General features: G+C 42.6%; 1 long non-coding RNA gene across 1 annotated transcript; it reads left to right on the forward strand.

Moving 5' to 3' along the window:
* Positions 1-9,864: 9,864 nt before the first annotated feature.
* Positions 9,865-10,890, forward strand: LOC114478754 (uncharacterized). The gene is made up of 3 exons (XR_003675905.1): positions 9,865-9,985; positions 10,633-10,743; positions 10,817-10,890. It is a non-coding gene; the product is annotated as an uncharacterized LOC114478754 (long non-coding RNA).
* Positions 10,891-18,750: the final 7,860 nt, after the last annotated feature.

Consider the following 18,750-nt stretch of genomic DNA (forward strand, 5'->3'; position numbering starts at 1 on the left):
ATCTTAGCCTAATATTGCTACATATCTGCTGAGCTAATCTTAACACTTAATGCTGTTGTGCTCCTCACTGGGTTTCATCCAAGTGGACGTGAAGTTGTTGAACCGAGTGCTGACGGTGCAGTTGAGCTGATCTCCATCCATGTCAGAGAGCTTCATAGAGCTGGAGATGTTGTAGAGCTTCTCCTCAGTCTGCTGGACTGTGTTGCTGGACTGAGGGCTGGAGGACCAGGTGAGCTCAGGCTTAGGGTAGATTCCCTCTGAGCTGCAGGTGATGCTGTTTCCTGATGTCACCATGTCCACTGTTTGGACTGGAGCTATGAAACAACACATGAACATAGAGGAACGTCACAGAGCTGCTGGAGCACAGAAAACTTCTTCTCTCAATCTTTGTCTTTATTTGGATCACTCTCTTACCGTACACCTGCAGGACCACATATATCCATCATGATTACTGACGAAACATTTGTATTTTCCTTCATCCTGAACCTTCACCTTCTTCAACATCAGTGCTGTCTTCCTCCCAGTGACCTGATCCTCAACCAGTGAAGTCCGACCATTAAAACTAGGATCCTGATGGTCAAGCTGGTCTCTGTTCTTATAAAATGAGTGGACATTGACTTGTCCTGTCCTTGTTATATAATACCAGTAGAGATCATCTGTTTCCTGTCTGAAGCTACACGATAAGGTGCAGTTGCTTCCGTAAACACAGCAGACGTTGATCTCTGTAAAACCTGATAGAAAGAAAAATTCAGAGTTAGAAATCCCTGTGATCTGTTTTGATGTTCTCTGTTCTTCAGACATCACATGTAATTACCCTCAGTCACCACTAGGTGGACTTATTTCATACATCACATCTAGATGGAAACCAGTAACTCACCCTCTGCTGCATAGACGTACAGGAAGCAGAGCTGCACAACTTTGATCCAGAACTTCATCCTCTGAGTTTAAAGTCTACAATGGGAACCAGCAGCAGTGTGGGAGGGGCCTGTCCAGGAGCTCCCACACTCTCATTCACTTCTCAATGAGTCCAGATTATTTATTATTTTTTATTTTCAGGCCGAGCTCTGAAAGGAAAAGGACATCAGTGAATATTTCATCATGTTCAGAATCACTGAGCAGTGACTGTCAGCAGCTGGAACATCTGTAGGTTTGCACACAGAGGCTGCAGTGTGTTTAAACCTTAATAAATGTAACTATCAGAATAAACGCATCTTCTGTACAAATGTTCAATGATTCAGTGTGTTTTCTACAACTTCACAAGATGACATTAATTACACTCAGATTTGCCATTTAATTAATAGTTATGTATAAATTGTTGGACTTTCAAACTTTGAGCTGGTGTTTGAATCTATACCACCTAGATAAATAGATTGTCCTCCCATAATGATATGACTCGTGCATCATGTAGTTGTATACATGGGGTCACAAGAAGTGATCAACACCTCACGACCAGATCCCGATCAGCAATCGATTGGTTGTAAGAAAATCAAACATGTTTGAAATCCTGGTCGCTCCTCGTGGGAGTATCATTGTTGAAGCAGTACCATAAGGGGAGAGCAACAGGAAAAACACCATTTAATTATGTAATCTGTTCATAGTTTGACCATATTTCACTCCACATTTTTACAGTAAAATTGTCCCATATTTATAATGACAGTCAAGGACAATATGTAGTAAGGATGTAACGATTCACTCAACTCACGATATGATTCTCTCACGATATAAATAAAAGAATAATACAAATGAAGAAGAAGCCTATTAATTTAAATTGAAAATTTAAATTAAATAGTAAACAATGCAAAACTGCATAATAGTTCTTTTTCTTTTTCAAAGTTCAACTGAAAATGTATTTTGTGCCTTAACAACTGGACTTAAAAAAAAAAAACCAAGTCGAAAAAAAAGAAACCAAGTTGATCTCCCGAGCTTGGGAGATGGAGTAAACAGTCATTGCAATGTATTTAAGTCAGTTATTAGTCTTGACCAGCAGAGGGCGGTGGTAACACTGCCAACACTGTCAGTTTGATGTCACTACAAAATGTTATAGTACAGTTATTGCATATTTTAGTACTTATTTAATGAAAAAAAAATCACCAAAATGTTATAGTACAGTTATTGCATATTTTAGTACTTATTTAATGAAAAAAAATCACCAAAATGTTATAAAAGCACACAAGCTACCTACCGTCGGACACTGAAAAATGAAAAATCCTTAATCTTCTTCTTTCTATAGCTTCTTTTTTTTATATAAAGGAGAGTGATAGTTCTGTCAGAGGTAAACTTCCGTGTACTTGTTCGCAGTGGATTCTGGAATGGAGAAGCTCGCTAAGAGTGCATACACAAAACCACGCCCCCTCCTCCATGGGGGATGTACTTGGTTTCTCAGGCTCTGCTCCGGAAGCTCACCCTCCATATATGGGCTCGCGCACAACAGCTTTTTATGAGAAAGTAATGCACCGGATTGATCGTGTTGAGACGGTAGCAGTGAGGATCGGCTGGTGACTCATTCGTAATCAGGAGTCGAGGAGTGCTGGTCTGCGTGAGCAATGTTTAAAAGGCTCTGATTTAAGTGCCTGCCTCTTTAAGAGGCACTCGGTTTCAGTGAGCAGTGTGCACGTGACCAGTAGTTTAGTTTGGGCAGTCGTCCAAGTACGAGCCTGATTCGGATGTTTAACTAGTTCCTGTCCTTTAAAGCGTTCTTCCGAGTTGTGTGCAGTTCTTACTCCTGTTCCTGTGTGCTCCAGTTTGTCTGTAGTCCATGACCAGAAAACTATACAATATTAGAACTACTCCAACAACTAGCATTTAATCTGCTGTTAATGGGAATAAAATACAGCTGGAACACATCCCAGTTAAAGAGAAAGGACGTCTCATCTCTTCATTCCTGTGCCCTGATCAGCACCCCATTCAGTTTGCTGTCTTAAACCTAAAAGAACTAGACGATCATTATTTCCTCTCTTTCATTGGTCCTTCGAGCCGGATAGACAGCACCCAGGATGGACCCTCAAGGAGAGATGGACCCTGATGTGAGACCAAAGCGGCGAACACGTCTACCTGATAGATTACAAGATTTTGAAGTCGATTATGCAGGATATAATCCAAGAGAACAGCTTCAGTGGGACTTACCATCTCCTAGCCCTGAGAGAAGAGTACACCTCGCATGGGAGGGTCCGGTCCAGATGACCCCCCTCCAGCCACCTCAGACTCGCTCCGGTAGCCGTTATGAGGGTGCTGCTCAACACGAGATTCCTCAGCTAGCCTCTAGCCACTTCCGGAGACAATACTCTGAGATCGACGCTCAACAGGGATATTCACCTTCCTACCAAAGGACCCGGTACGAGGACTCACGCTACCCAGAGATTAGAGCTATCCAAGAGGAGAACACTAAACTGCTCCAATCACAAAAGGCTTTCCAGTCAGGTTTAAAGGAACTTCAGGAAGCCAGAAACGAGATTAAAGAGTTACTCGAGACCGCTCGCTCTTTGAGAACAGAGATAGGTGGAGTTCATAGCCCAGCCTCAGGATACTGCGCCCACCAGTCTCCACTAACCAGCGCTGCACCCCCTAAAAGTCAACCTGTTCAAGCTGCAGTGGAGGAGGAGGAGGACTGGCCTGAACCCCCACCGTGGCCTGAGCCTTATGAAGGCTTGCATAGAAACATGCACAACCTGAAAGTGGAGCAGCAACAGCCCGATAGAAGCCAAACCTATTACACCCTTCAACCCCCTCCTCCTCTGGCAAGGAAGCCTCAACCATTGCTACAGCCATATCCCCAGTTCATGGCCTCTGCTTCTGACCCAGAGTTACCGACCTACTCACCTGCACACCCTTCGGTTCAGCGCCCCTACCCTACGCAAACCTACCAGCAGCCTTTGATATCTGAAATAGTGTATAGAGGCCCAAAACCCACCATTCCTAAATTCATTAATCCAGATCCCAGTGAATTTACGAGGCTCCGGATCGCACTAGAGAACCTTCTCCCACATAACTCTACAGAGCTCTTTAAGTACCAAGTACTAGTGGACCACCTGAGATTAGAAGAGGCTAAGCTCATAGCTGATGCTTATCTGAACTCGCCAAACCCTTATACTGACACTATGACAGCTCTCCATGATAAATACGGCCAACCACATCAGCTTGCCCTAAGAAAGATAGCCAACGTCCTTGAAGCCCCCGAGGTCAAGCGTGGTGACATCACCGCATTCCAAAGGTTCTCTCTCCAAGTACAATCACTAGTGGGACTGCTGCAAACCTTAGGTCCAGAAGGGAATGTTGAACTGAAGTGTGGTTCACATGTAGCTCGACTTTTGAGCAAACTACCTGCCGAACAACGTGCTGACTTCCGTCGTTACCAATTCAAGCAGCCTGGGGCTACCCACTCCTTAATCGATTTATCAGAATGGCTCCGCTATGAGTCATGGTGCCAGGATTTCGACAGCCATGCCATGGGAAGAAGCACCAAACAAAGGCAGAACGTGCGAATGGATTCACGCCCTCCACGACAAACAGTGACAGTCCTGCATGGTGCTGAAGAAGCCTCAAAGACTACCCCCCTGTATCAAAGAGAGAGTTCAGCTAATAATAAAACCAAAAGTAAAGTCTACTGTGCCTACTGTGATAGTAATGAACACTACCTGAGTCAGTGTAACAATGTTGCTAAATTGTCCAAAGACCAGCTCAGAGAGTGGATCCAGGTTAACAGACGGTGCTGGCGCTGTGCACGAACCCATCAGGCAGCCCAGTGCACGTTGAAGAAACCCTGCAACATCTGTCAGGGAAAACACCTCCTGGCCCTCCACGAGATAAACCTGAGACCAGAGAAAAGTAACGCACCAGCAAAGGAAGAGAGCTGCCTAACCAGCTCAGCCTCCGACTCGCTGTACCTCGACCGACCTGGAGCAGAGAATCGGGTCTTGTTAAAGATTGTTCCGGTGCTTGTGCATTATGGAGAGCAGACGTTAGACACCTTCGCGATCCTCGACGATGGGTCAGAAAGGACTATGCTTCTACCAGATGCAGCTAAGTCTCTAGGTATGAAGGGCATCCCTGAAGATCTTCCACTAAGGACTGTCCGCCAAGATATTCAGGTGCTTAAGGGACATACTGTGTCTTTCAGCATCTCCTCAGCTGCCAATCCTCAGACAAGCTATAAGATTGATCGTGCCTTCACAGCTTGTCGCCTCAGCCTAGCTCCCCACACCTACCCTATCGACCGCCTTCAAAGAAAGTTTAAGCACCTACGTGGCATCCCTATACCTGCCTTTAGAGAAGCCAAACCTTCACTCCTTATCGGGTCTGACCATCCCCACCTCACAACTCCAGTGGAGCCCGTCAGACTTGGCCCACCTGGTGGCCCAGCAGCAGTCTGCACCAGACTTGGGTGGACCCTTCAAGGCCCTATCCAGGGCATGGGGCGGCTAACTGGCCCTGCGCAGTGTCTGTTCACCTCAACAACGCCACCACCAGATGAACTGTACAAGCACGTCGAAAGGCTATGGCAAGTAGATACAGTAACTTACAGACCAGAGAAAGAGGTTACGCGGTCTAAGCAGGATCAGCAGGCTGTCGCACGTCTTAAAGCCAATACTGTTCGGGTGGAGATTGATGGTGTCCTCAGGTATGCTACACCACTAGTTCGTCACGCAGACATGCCCCTGCTTCACGCACCAAAAGAGTCAGTCATGCCACAGCTGCGTAGTACCGAAAGGCGACTCCAGAAGCGCCCCGAACAAGCAGAAGCCTATAAGAAGGAAATGCAAAAGCTTATTACTGCAGGAGTGGTGCGTGAAGTCAGTGAGGACTTCCCCCCCAAAGAGGTCTGGTACATCCCCCATCACCTTGTCAGTCATAATGGAAAGAATCGCCTTGTTTTCAACTGTTCTCACACCTACCTTGGACAGAGCCTGAACCAGTACCTACTTCCTGGCCCTACCCTTGGCGCCTCCCTACTTGGAGTCCTGTTGAGGTTTCGTGAACATCCGATAGCAGTCAGTGGAGACATCAAGGGAATGTTTCACCAAGTACGTCTCTTAGCTGAAGATCGCCCCCTGCTAAGGTTCCTGTGGCGTGACTTGAAAATGAATGAGCCTCCTAAAATATTTGAGTGGCAGGTCTTACCCTTTGGCACCACGTGCAGCCCCTGCTGTGCATCTTATGCCCTACAGCTCCATGTTCTCGACCACACCCAACCTCTCGACGACCTGAGATTTTCGGTTGAGAAGTGCTTCTACGTGGATGACTGCCTACAGAGTGTGCCTACACCAAGGGAAGCCAAGATACTTGTTGACCGGCTCAGAGAGCTTCTGGCCTCTGCAGGCTTTGAGTTACGTCAGTGGGCCTGTAACGAAACCACTGCCCTGAGCCACCTGCCTCAAGAGTCCAGATCAGAAAGCCTTGACCTCTGGCTAGCACAAGATAAGTCCAACCCTCTGGAGTCAACATTGGGCCTCAGCTGGAACTGGGAACTAGACATCTTAGGCTACAAACACCGGCCGATAACCTATGAGGCACTCACCCTGAGAAACATTTATCGAGTGCTAGCATCCCAATATGATCCATTGGGCTACCTGTTACCCTTCACCACCCGAGCAAAGCTTATTGTCCGACAGCTTTGGGACAAACATCGTGGTTGGGATGACTGCAACTTGCCATCAGAACTCCTGCAGGCCTGGTCTGAATGGGAGGAAGAGCTTGAGTCCCTCCCTCTCCTCACCCTTCCACGTGCATATGTGCCTACAGACACCAACCTAAAGAACGCTGTCCGTGAGGTGCACATTTTTGCAGATGCCTCTGAGAAAGCCTACGGGGCCGTAGCTTACTTGAGAACAGAGGACGCCAAAGGCCGCATTCACCTCTCCTTCATTCTTGCTCGTTCCAGAGTGGCTCCAAAACGTCTGCATTCTATCCCTCGCTTGGAGCTCTGTGCAGCACTTGCAGCATCACAGATGGCACAAGTCCTTAAGAAGGAACTAACCCTGAAGGTTGAACGCATCGTGTTGTGGTCAGACTCCACTACTGTGCTAACCTGGCTACATTCCCAGTCCTGCAAATTTAAGGTGTTCGTTGGGGCCAGAGTAGCCGAGATACAGGAGTTGACTGAGAACTGCACATGGCGCTATGTAGACTCTTTAAACAATCCTGCCGATGACGTGACTCGAGGGAAGACCCTAAAGGCCCTCCTAGCACCAAACCGATGGTCACAAGGACCTCCGTTTCTCCTCCAGAGCCCCGATACCTGGCCGGAGAAGCCCTGCACAGAACCACTGAAGGATGAGACTGAGTTCCGGAAGGCTGCTTTCTGTGGCCTAACGACCACCTCACCTACTACTTCGCTCTTGGCTGAAGAAATGTGCAACACCTGGCAGGAACTCCTGGATGTTACAGCTCAAAACCTTCAGGGGTCTTCCACCTCAAATTCGTCACCAAGTGCTGAGGAGTATCGTCAAGCAGAGATACACACTCTCCAACAAGCCCAACGACAATCCTTTCCGGATGAATATAAGCACCTAGCAGCTGGGAAACCTGTCTCATCAGGAAGTCGTTTGCTCACCCTAGCGCCCAACTGGGACGAGTCCACCAATCTGATAAGAGTGGGTGGCAGACTCCGACGATTGGAAGGTCAAGTCGACTTAACCCTGCACCCGGTTGTCCTCGATCCTTCACATCGAGTTACAGGCTTGCTCATTCAGAAGTATGATGCAGATCTCCATCACCCTGGTCCAGAGCGGGTCTTTGCAGAGCTGCGTAGAAAATTCTGGGTACTTCGAGGGCGGGAGGCAATCAGAAGATACCAACATGCATGTCCTGAGTGTCAGCGCTGGAGAGCTAGGCCCTCAATCCCCAGAATGGCTGACTTACCCACTGCTCGTCTTCAATTACACAAACCAGCCTTCTACTCCACTGGTGTGGATTGCTTCGGGCCTATGGTGGTGAAAGTGGGCAGACGCCAGGAAAAGCGCTGGGGAATTATATTCAAGTGTTTAACCACCAGGGCCGTACATTTGGATCTACTCAAGACGATGGATGCAGACGCCTACCTGATGGCTCTGAGGCGCTTTATTGCTAGAAGAGGAACCCCTGCAGAAATATGGTCGGACAATGGAACGAACTTTAGGGGAGGTGAACGGGAGCTCAGAGAAGCCTATGAAAGCATGGCACAAACCCTGCAAGATCAACTCGCTCGTCAAAGGATCCAGTTCAGGTTCAACCCTCCAGCAGCCCCACACTTTGGTGGAGTGTGGGAAAGAGAGGTTCGCTCAGTCAAGTCCGCACTCTACACTAGCGTGGGATCACAACCTCTACCTGAAGATGTCCTCCAAACAGTACTCCTAGAAGTGGAGGCTGTCCTGAACTCGAAGCCCCTAGGTTACGTATCTGCTGATATCGCAGATATCGACCCTGTAACACCCAACAGTCTGCTGATGGGGCGGCCAGATGGATCTCTTCCACAAGTGGTCTACCCAGGGACTGACATCTTGACCCGTAGACGCTGGAGGCATTCACAGATTCTCGCCGATCAGTTCTGGTGTAGGTTCATCAGAGATTACCTTCCTAGCCTACAGACTAGGCAGAAATGGCATTCCTCTCCTCCCGAACTCCTGGAAAAGGCAGTTGTCATGATGGTTGATCCACAGCTACCTCGGGCCCTATGGCCCATCGGACATGTTGTGAAGATTCACCGCAGTGATGATGGGTTCATCAGGTCTGCTGAAGTGGATGTTAAAGGACACGTCTACACCCGGCCGGTGGCTCGGTTGGTGGTGTTACCAGCTCTTCCATCAAGCGAGGAAGATCCCTCTCAGTCCTTCTCCTCTATTGTTAGTTGAATAGCCTTTCTTTCAAACAAAAGTTCGATGCACTTTTGGGGGCGGCTGTTTAAAAGGCTCTGATTTAAGTGCCTGCCTCTTTAAGAGGCACTCGGTTTCAGTGAGCAGTGTGCACGTGACCAGTAGTTTAGTTTGGGCAGTCGTCCAAGTACGAGCCTGATTCGGATGTTTAACTAGTTCCTGTCCTTTAAAGCGTTCTTCCGAGTTGTGTGCAGTTCTTACTCCTGTTCCTGTGTGCTCCAGTTTGTCTGTAGTCCATGACCAGAAAACTATACAATATTAGAACTACTCCAACAACTAGCATTTAATCTGCTGTTAATGGGAATAAAATACAGCTGGAACACATCCCAGTTAAAGAGAAAGGACGTCTCATCTCTTCATTCCTGTGCCCTGATCAGCACCCCATTCAGTTTGCTGTCTTAAACCTAAAAGAACTAGACGATCACTATTTCCTCTCTTTCAAGCAAGTTGTGTCGCTTATGGTCAAATCCTACTATAATAGCTGAGAAAACTCGGTAGAAGTACGAAGCAAGGATTTGTCGATACTGGCTGGTGACACGATTCAAGGATCGGCTCAAAAAATGAAGAATAAAGAGAGGAAGAAGGCGATAATGGTGGAGTCGGGTAGGCAAGTCTGTACTGGAAATGAACCAGAGAGTGCAGTTGAAGATCTAAGTACTGGTGAAGATGGTATGGAGTATAATCAGGGTGGTGGAGGAATCAACCATGGGCAGTGATCATTTCCCTATAATAACGAGAATTTTGTTTCAAGAATAGTGTCACAGAGCAGTTTAGCTGGAAGATGGATGTTTGCTAAAGCTAAATGGGAGGTTTTTAGAAATAGAAGTGAAAGAGAGATTGATCAAGTAGCCCTGAAAAATGATATTGATAGTAAGATATGGAAAATATTAATTGAGGCCGTAGGGCAGACCGTACCTGAAAGTAGTGGGAAAATAAAAAGAAAATCAGTTCCGTGGTGGACGGAAGACAGTAGTGCTGCCGTTACAGAGAAGAGTTATGAATTATAGATGGTGGAATCAGATTTTTTTTTTTTAAACAGAAATTTGTTTAAAAATTGCCAATTAGAAGCCGTTGAGCGTTTCTGAACCATTTTGCTGTCGGTTCCTCTACTGGTGGTGGATAACAGGCAGGACATTGCAGAGGTAAGCCAAATAAAAAGCTGTTTAGTTTGTGATCAGGTTTATTTTTAATGTACGAAAGCGTATTACATTCACTTGGTTTTTTTTTTTTTTTTTTTTTTGGCTATTTCTCTCTGTTTTTCAGATTAATTAAGAAATAATAAATAAATAACAAACGTTGCTATGTCCCACAGATCAGAGTAGGCTTTCATTCTGATCAACCGCAAAGTCCTCGGATGCCTGTGTAAAGTCAATAGACTAATTGTAATGCCATCAATATTATGGCTTAAAGATAGAACGATCTCTGTGTCTGAATTTAAATTAAATCAAGTTGAAAGTAGATTTTTATCAAATTAAACAAGGAGGCCATGTTTGTTCTCAGAAGAAATAATTACATCTGTTGTTTCAAATGTCCTTTAAGCTCTTTTTTTTTTCTATTTTTGCTTGAAAAATAGAAAAAGAATTAGTCGGAAAAACAAAACAAAAAGTTTGTCCAAAAAACTTGAAAAAAATAGGGTGGAAAAGAGATAAAAATGTGTCCCAAAACCGAAGAAAAAAATTGCCCGAAAAAAGGACAAAAAAAATTAATAATTACTTGTTTTTTTCCTTCAAGAGAATGCAGTACTCTTCCATTCTTAAGTATCTATCGTGATTTTTTTTTTTTTTTTCAGGCCCAGCAGCTGATCACTATCTGTCGAGAATACATCGTGGGTCTGACGATGGAGACTGAGAGGAAGAAGTTGCCTAAAGACACGTTGGAGCAGCAGAAGAGGCTTTGTGAGGTAAAGTGTGACAATGTATCATCTACAAATAGAGTGAATTCCACCATCTTCTATCTTTGTGTTTCTTTTGTAGATGACTGCGTATTTCACCCACTGTAACCTGCAGCCGGTCCACATGATGCTGGTTCTGCGCACGGCTCTGAACCTCTTCTTCAAACTGGGCAATTTTAAGACGGCCGCTAGTTTCGCACGTCGCCTCCTCGAGCTGGGACCCAGACCAGATGTTGCACAGCAGGTTTGTGGGGCTACTGTTTAAAGCTGCTGGAAGACAATAATTTTATTATCAGATAAAGCTGTAGTCCAGTGATAATAATAATCCTGGATAAGATTCAAGCCAGCATATAGTCCCGCCTCCTGACCAATCTGTTCTTAGAAAACGACCTGTCCAATAAAAGGAGAATAATTGTGTGAAAACGTCACTGTGTGGATCTGATGTGACGCTGACAAAACTACATTTAACTTCATTTAAGATATATAAATTGGAGAAGCACTTTGATGCACATGTAAAAAAAACACAATAGCATTTAAAGGTAAGATTCACATGCACGCAGACAGCCTATTGTGTAAATGCACATCTGATATCAATGCTGATTTAAAAAAAAAAAAAAAAATTGCTCCTATTAGTTATACAAGTTATTTTTGTCCTTGTTCTATTCTTTGTTTGTAGTCATCATTTTATTTTACTTCTATTTGTTTTAGATATGTTGATTTGCTGTTGCACTTTACAGTGCAGAGATTTGGGTCATATGGAAGTACACCTCAATATGTGCAGCTGTGCCCAATGCCTACCTACCTCTACTGAACCTATCCTAGTCACTCCTTCTCCTTCCCAACCTGCTTCAACAGCTGCACCTGCATCATTTCCCCCCACTCCTTCACCTAAAGTACAGTCTAAAATGGTCAAATATCCTCACATAATCCTCATCAAAGTGCAATACACTGAGCCATACTCATTTATCTCCTAACTGGTCACTATATATTTTTATATTGTGTGCATGGTAATGTTTATAGTTTGCTGAGTAGTTTTTTTAGTATTATATATTTATACGTCTTTCCTTTTCCAGTATTTTATTTAATTGTGTGTTTTATGTCATTCTTGGAGAGCACCTTAATGTTGTAAATATGTACAATGATAATAAAAGCTTCTATTCTAAAAGTCAGTTTTTTTCTCCACTGTAGCTGATGCTTGTTTATGTGGAATTGTTGTTTTCCCTTAATTTTATATTTTGTTATGAGCACTATAATGATTTTTTCTTTTAGTTGGATTTTTATAAATAAAGTTGAATTAAAATTTCGATAGATCGAATCTCGACTTTCGATAGATCGAATCTCGACTTTCGCTAGATAGATTCGAGATTCAATCTATCGAAGCTCAAGATTCGTCCTTGGTTTCTCGATCTACCGAGCTCGGTCGATCGAGAAACCAAGTCGATCTACCGAGCTCGGTTGATCGACTTGGTTTCTCGATTGACTTGGTTTCTCGAATTGTAAAATTAATTTAATCAGTGAACGTGTTGATATCCTGCTTCGTAGTGCAGGTGTTCTCTGACAGAGAATGGTTGGTTAGGTGAAGCCTGCTAATGGAGAGATATCCCAGATATACGTATCCAGCTTCATAGTACAGGGCCTTTGTGTAGGCCCCAAAGTAAACATCTGGCATATCTTTGATTTATTGGCCTACAACACTATAGATTTATCTGATTAAAAGATAAATAAAAAAACATTTCCATCAGTGCAATGAATTAAACGTTTTCTGTCATTTTACCTTTCCTATTTTAAATGTCTCGTTAACATCCAGACGAGCAAGATCTAAACTATGACCCACACAATCCATTTGACTTATGGAATGTAGAGAAGGATAAAGAAGACTAAGATGTTTTTCTGACTTTACTTTTGACCAGATTTACTGGAACTTTTGTGAAAAAAAATTATCGTAAAAATGTCAATGTTAAATCTAAATGCTAAATGTAAATAATACATCTAATTGTCACAGATTAAAATAAATATTTAGCTAATATGCAAATTCACCAGAAGTACCAAAATAAAAGCAAATTGACACCAACTATTGCACAAAGTCGCTGTTTATTTTAACAACTTTACAATCAGCACCTCATACAAATTACCCCAACAATAGAAAATAATGTGCATGTTGAACGTCTGACAGGCCATCCACTAACGTTTTCTTCCAGTCTTGTATTAACAAAAACTTAACCATGCATTGTCTTGTTCTGTCATAAAAGAGCCATGTTTAGCTCGTCAACGTCATAAATAAAAGTTGACGGAAACACTAATTTGTAACTAAAAGCTTTTTAGAAATACAGTTGCAAAATGGATTGTTTCCTTGGAGGATGTAGGTGTTTGTTCAATACAAAACCCTGTCACCTAAAACCTATGGTTGGAGACCAAATTCTCAGGTCTGATAGAAAAAGCAACACACTGAATTAAAATCACAGAAAAAAGGAACAAAAACCAGCTTTATCCTTTTAAAACACATTTTAATTTAAAAAAAAAAAAAAAAAAAAATGTGATTTGATGGCTATTAAGTTTTACATGACGCGATTCTACCTGATAGAAAAAAAGGTAACAAAGTGCACATTTTGCTTATTATTGTCTATTATTATCTTATTTTTGGTCTCTTAAAAAGCACAACAAAAAACAGGACTTTAAACAAGTAGGGTTGAGATTCAGAACCAGATTCAACATAAAGAAATCGGTTTAATAACACTGTTAGAACTTGAACAGTAAGACATCACTCACCTGTGTCTTGTCAAGTTTACCATCTTTCATAATACCATATATACAAAGTATGAAACTTTTCTTGTTTACAGTGCAGAGCATGTTACAAGAAAACATTAAAATGTGCAAGTTTTTCAGTAACAATACAGGGATAAATTTATAAAAATGTAATGCACAGGTGTTTACAGGATGATGATATTACACACTGAGGGAGTTTTGTGGTAGAGTTTACATATGAGAGTTCAGAGTGGTTTCACAGTCTATTGGTCATTGTTTTGATTTCAAACAAACCGCAGTAGTGTATCTACCACAATGAGAAAATTATGATAATTAAGAATAATAAAGCAAATGGAGAAGACACACAAAGGCTTTTTGTGTCCGTGCGTGCAGTAGCCGAAAGCTAATTTTGTCTCTTAAGTTAAAGTCTCTGCTTTTTCAATAAATAGTTTGACAAAATGTGACTTTGGACAAAACTTGAGTCTCTCTCTGTGCTGAGCTGGGAACACTGGGAGTCACACTCAGGAGCTGCTGGAAGCTGTTGTACTGTCTGACACTTTGTCCACAATCAGGCTTTCTGGATCACAAATGGATGCATCTCTAAATCCTTTGGTTTTCTTGTCTCTTAGTTTTTCTGGAAACAAACAGATGTTATTCAGTGCGTTCACCTTCCAGCTGCTGCAGAACTTTATCAGAGAAACAAAAGTCAGGAAAAAGAAAGCTTCATGTGTGAAGTCCATGTGAGGACTTTAAAGTATCAATTTACTGTAGATACACACACACTACCTTTTCGTTGCTTCCACAGACAGATCAGTACCATAACAGCTGCTACACCTGATATCAGTGACACCAAGAGGAAAACATGTGACCTCGTACCTGAAACAGAGGAAACACAAAATCAGTGTTTCTTCTTCTTCTCTGATTGTGTCCATCCTTTCTGTTGTTCACACTAAAGTGTGTCCATGGTGAACAGTGTGTATTTCAATCTTATACAACAATGGAGCATTTTGTCACAAAGATCATGTTTCTACGTTTAACAGAACCAAAGTTATGGTAAGATTGAAATTAGCAATATGGATAGTGGCCATCTTGGATTTTGCTCTGAGCACAATTTACAGTATTTTAAGATACATTATTAAATTTCTTGACCCTGAAAACCTATAATTCATCACTGAGATCATGCCTCTGTCAAATAGAACCAAAGTTATGACAAAATATCCAAAATAGAAATATGGATGGTGCCATCTTGTATTTCTTGATTTTCAATGGGAACTGTTAGTTTGCCAGTGGGGATCCCATTAAAAATAAATACAGAATCCTCAAAAACTCTCGTGTACAAATGTTCATGCTTTCTTCTAGAAGTGAACATCTTAGCCTAATATTGCTACATATCTGCTGGGCTAATCTTAACACTTAATGCTGTTGTGCTCCTCACTGGGTTTCATCCAAGTGGACGTGAAATTGTTGAACCGAGTGCTGACGGTGCAGTTGAGCTGATCTCCATCCATGTCAGAGAGCTTCATAGAGCTGGAGATGTTGTAGAGCTTCTCCTCAGTCTGCTGGACTGTGTTGCTGGACTGAGGGCTGGAGGACCAGGTGAGCTCAGGCTTAGGGTAGATTCCCTCTGAGCTGCAGGTGATGCTGTTTCCTGATGTCACCATGTCCACTGTTTGGACTGGAGCTATGAAACAACACATGAACATAGAGGAACGTCACAGAGCTGCTGGAGCACAGAAAACTTCTTCTCTCAATCTTTGTCTTTATTTGGATCACTCTCTTACCGTACACCTGCAGGACCACATAAATGGGCTGATATTCATCGTTATTCATCCTGAAGAAACATTTGTATGTTCCTTCATCCTGAACCTTCACCTTCTTCATCATCAGTGCTGTCTTCCTCCCAGTGACCTGATCCTCAACCAGTGAAGTCCGACCATTAAAACGAGGATCCTGATCGTCAAGCTGGTCTCTGTTCTTATAAAATGAGTGGACATTGACTTGTCCTGTCCTTGTTATATAAGACCAGTAGAGATCATCTGTTTCCTGTCTGAAGCTACACGATAAGGTGCAGTTGCTTCCGTAAACACAGCAGACGTTGATCTCTGTAAAACCTGATAGAAAGAAAAATTCAGAGTTAGAAATCCCTGTGATCTGTTTTGATCTCTGTTCTTCAGACAATCACATGTAATTACCCTCAGTCACCACTAGGTAGCAGCATCTGGACTTATTTCATACATCACATCTTGATGGAAACCAGTAACTCACCCTCTGCTGCATAGACGTACAGAAAGCAGAGCTGCACAACTTTGATCCAGAACTTCATCCTCTGAGTTTAAAGTCTACAATGGGAACCAGCAGCAGTGTGGGAGGGGCCTGTCCAGGAGCTCCCACACTCTCATTCACTTCTCAATGAGTCCAGATTATTTATTATTTTTTATTTTCAGGCCGAGCTCTGAAAGGAAAAGGACATCAGTGAATATTTCATCATGTTCAGAATCACTGAGCAGTGACCAGTTTGTTTCTTCTCTGTCAGCAGCTGGAACATCTATAGGTTTGCACACAGAGGCTGCAGTGTGTTTAATAAATGTAACTATCAGAATAAACGCATCTTCTGTACAAATGTTCAATGATTCAGTGTGTTTTCTACAACTTCACAAGAAGATCGAGAAACCAAGCTCGGTTAATCGACTTGGTTTCTCGATCAACCATGATTATACTACAACACTTAGTTTTAATAAATGTGCTTTTATAAAATTAATTTAATTTATTAAATAAGTACTAAAATATGCAATAACTGTACTATAACATATTGTTGTCAAACTCACAACATAATCATGAAGAGTTTTATTAAAGCACATTTATTAAAACTAAGTGTTGTAGTATAATTATTACGAGTTAATCTATGTGTGCTGTCAGTTTGATGTCACTACAAAATAGTGTTGTGGTGGTCAAGACCGGTCTTGGTCTCGAGACCAAATTTTAAAGGTCTTGGTCTTGTCTCGGACTCTGTAGCATTTTGACTCGGTCTTGTCTCGGACTCGGGATTTTCCGTCAAGACCGTTCGAGACCAGCACTAATTCCTGCTATTTTTAAATTTTTTTATAATGTGATAATAACAAGGAGAAGAATGGGATAAAACAATCCTTTATTCATTATTTAACCCACCCCGTATAATGACCACAACCTTCCTTAATGTGACTGAGTGACGTGTGTGTGGCTACGGTGTCAGTTTGGACCGCGGAGCGCAAGGGAGATATGAACTAATCACCGGTAAAAATCCCAGTAAAACTCCAGAAAACAATCACTGTGGCTCCGAAATGACGACACAGGCACGGCTTCTCAAAGACGGGCGCTTTACTTGGGTAAATGAACGCCGTGAAAACTACAGGACATGAAGTACATACAAACTTTAGACACATAACTTGGTCACGGGTAACACATGTACTAAATAAAATAAAATAAACTACCTCGTGGCCGCCTGTCACTCCGGAGGTTCTTGGGCAGATAGTCTCAACAGTCTTGTGCATTCTAAATTGACGTACAATAATTAGAACAGTAGCTTACACATTTACAGAAAAATTAAAAACAATAGTCAAAATACCATGTGCAGCTGGCCTCGCTGCTGCAGGTTGCTCAATCAAAGTCTCTTGCATTTCCGCGTGAATGCAGGTCTCAGCCTCTTATACTAAACTAAAACCTCGCGATAATAAAGGGTGTATCACAAAATAAATAAAATTTTACTTCATAGCTAAATAAATGTCTCTTATTAGAAAATACAACATATTGTTACGGTATAAATTATAATAATTTTCAACAAAAAATATTTAGCCTTTGAAACAAAAATTAATAATGTCTTTAAGTGCAAAGTAATTTCAAAGACACTTACACTCCCACTAAAATCACTCATTTCCTTTCAGTGTGATTTTCTAAGAAGTGTCCTGGTTAGAGTCTAAATCTATTTTCCTGTGTGTCAGCCTCAAGTAGAGTCACGACTTTGTGAATAGGTCTTTCAAGGTATATTAGTCTCCTTATTGGTTTCCTATTGTCAAAGGTGGTCTCACTGGTCTTCAGTTTAACTTTTCGAACTTTGCCGTCCGTGCTTTCCAAAGTTTCTATCACTCGAGCTAGTTTCCATTTACATCTTGGAGCGTTGTCATCCTGTAGTATAACAATATCATTTACTTGAAGGTTTCTTGAAACTTTTTGTCATTTCTGTCGCTGTTGGAGATTCAACAGATATTCTCGCCTCCATCTTTGCCAAAATTCATTTGCTAGAAACTGTACTTTTCTCCATCTTTTGCGCAAGTACAAGTCTTCGTTGCAAAACTGTCCTGAGGGGGAAGAATAACGGAAGATTTCATCGTCAATATGTGACTGGGAGTTAGTGGTTCTGGACCCATGGGATCATTAAGATACTCAACACTTAATGGTCTGCTATTGATAATTGCCATTGTCTCATAAAGAAGTGTTCTTAGACTAGTTGTGTCGAGTCTGTTTGAGGACTTGTCAAGCATTGCTGTTAGTATGCTCCGTACTGTTCGAATTTGGCGTTCCCAGATGCCTCCCATGTGGCTTGCTGATGGCACGTTCATCACAAATTCGCAACCCATGGCTCTTTGTGGTTCTTGATCCATCTCTTTCATTAACTCTGCAAATTCTCTTTTAGCACCCACAAAGTTTGTCCCTTGGTCGCACCTCAACTGTCGGACAGGACCTCTTATGGCGATCAGAGTTCGAAGGGCATTCATAAAGGCATCTGTTGATAAGTCATCGAGTGTTTCAATATGCACAGCTCGCGAACATAGACATGTGAACAACAATCCATATCTTTTAACTTCTTTTCTTCCTTCCTTTACTATGAAAGGGCCGAAGCAGTCGACACCACAGTAGGTAAAAGGAGGAGCTGTTTCTGTTCTTACTTCTGGCAAATCAGCCATCTGTTGGACATTTGTAGCCTTTCTGTATTTTCTACACTTAACACAGTGGTAGATGTGCGAAGAAACAACATTTCCACATCCTAAGATCCATATCCCATTTGCACGCAATTCATTCGTAGTCATCCCTCTTCCTTGGTGATGCACACGCTCATGGTAGTGTTTAACGAGTAGGGCTGACACGTGAAGAATTGCGGGATGTTTTACGTCATAGTGTAAGGCTGATTGGGATAATCTTCCTCCCGCCCTGAGAACATCTGACTTATCCAGGAAAACGTTCAGCCGTTTTAGTCTGTCGTGCTTATGTAGAGAATTTTCCTTTTGAGATCTGATTTTCTGT

Source organism: Gouania willdenowi, chromosome 17 (assembly GCF_900634775.1).
Source record: "Gouania willdenowi chromosome 17, fGouWil2.1, whole genome shotgun sequence".
NCBI lineage: Eukaryota > Metazoa > Chordata > Actinopteri > Blenniiformes > Gobiesocidae > Gouania > Gouania willdenowi.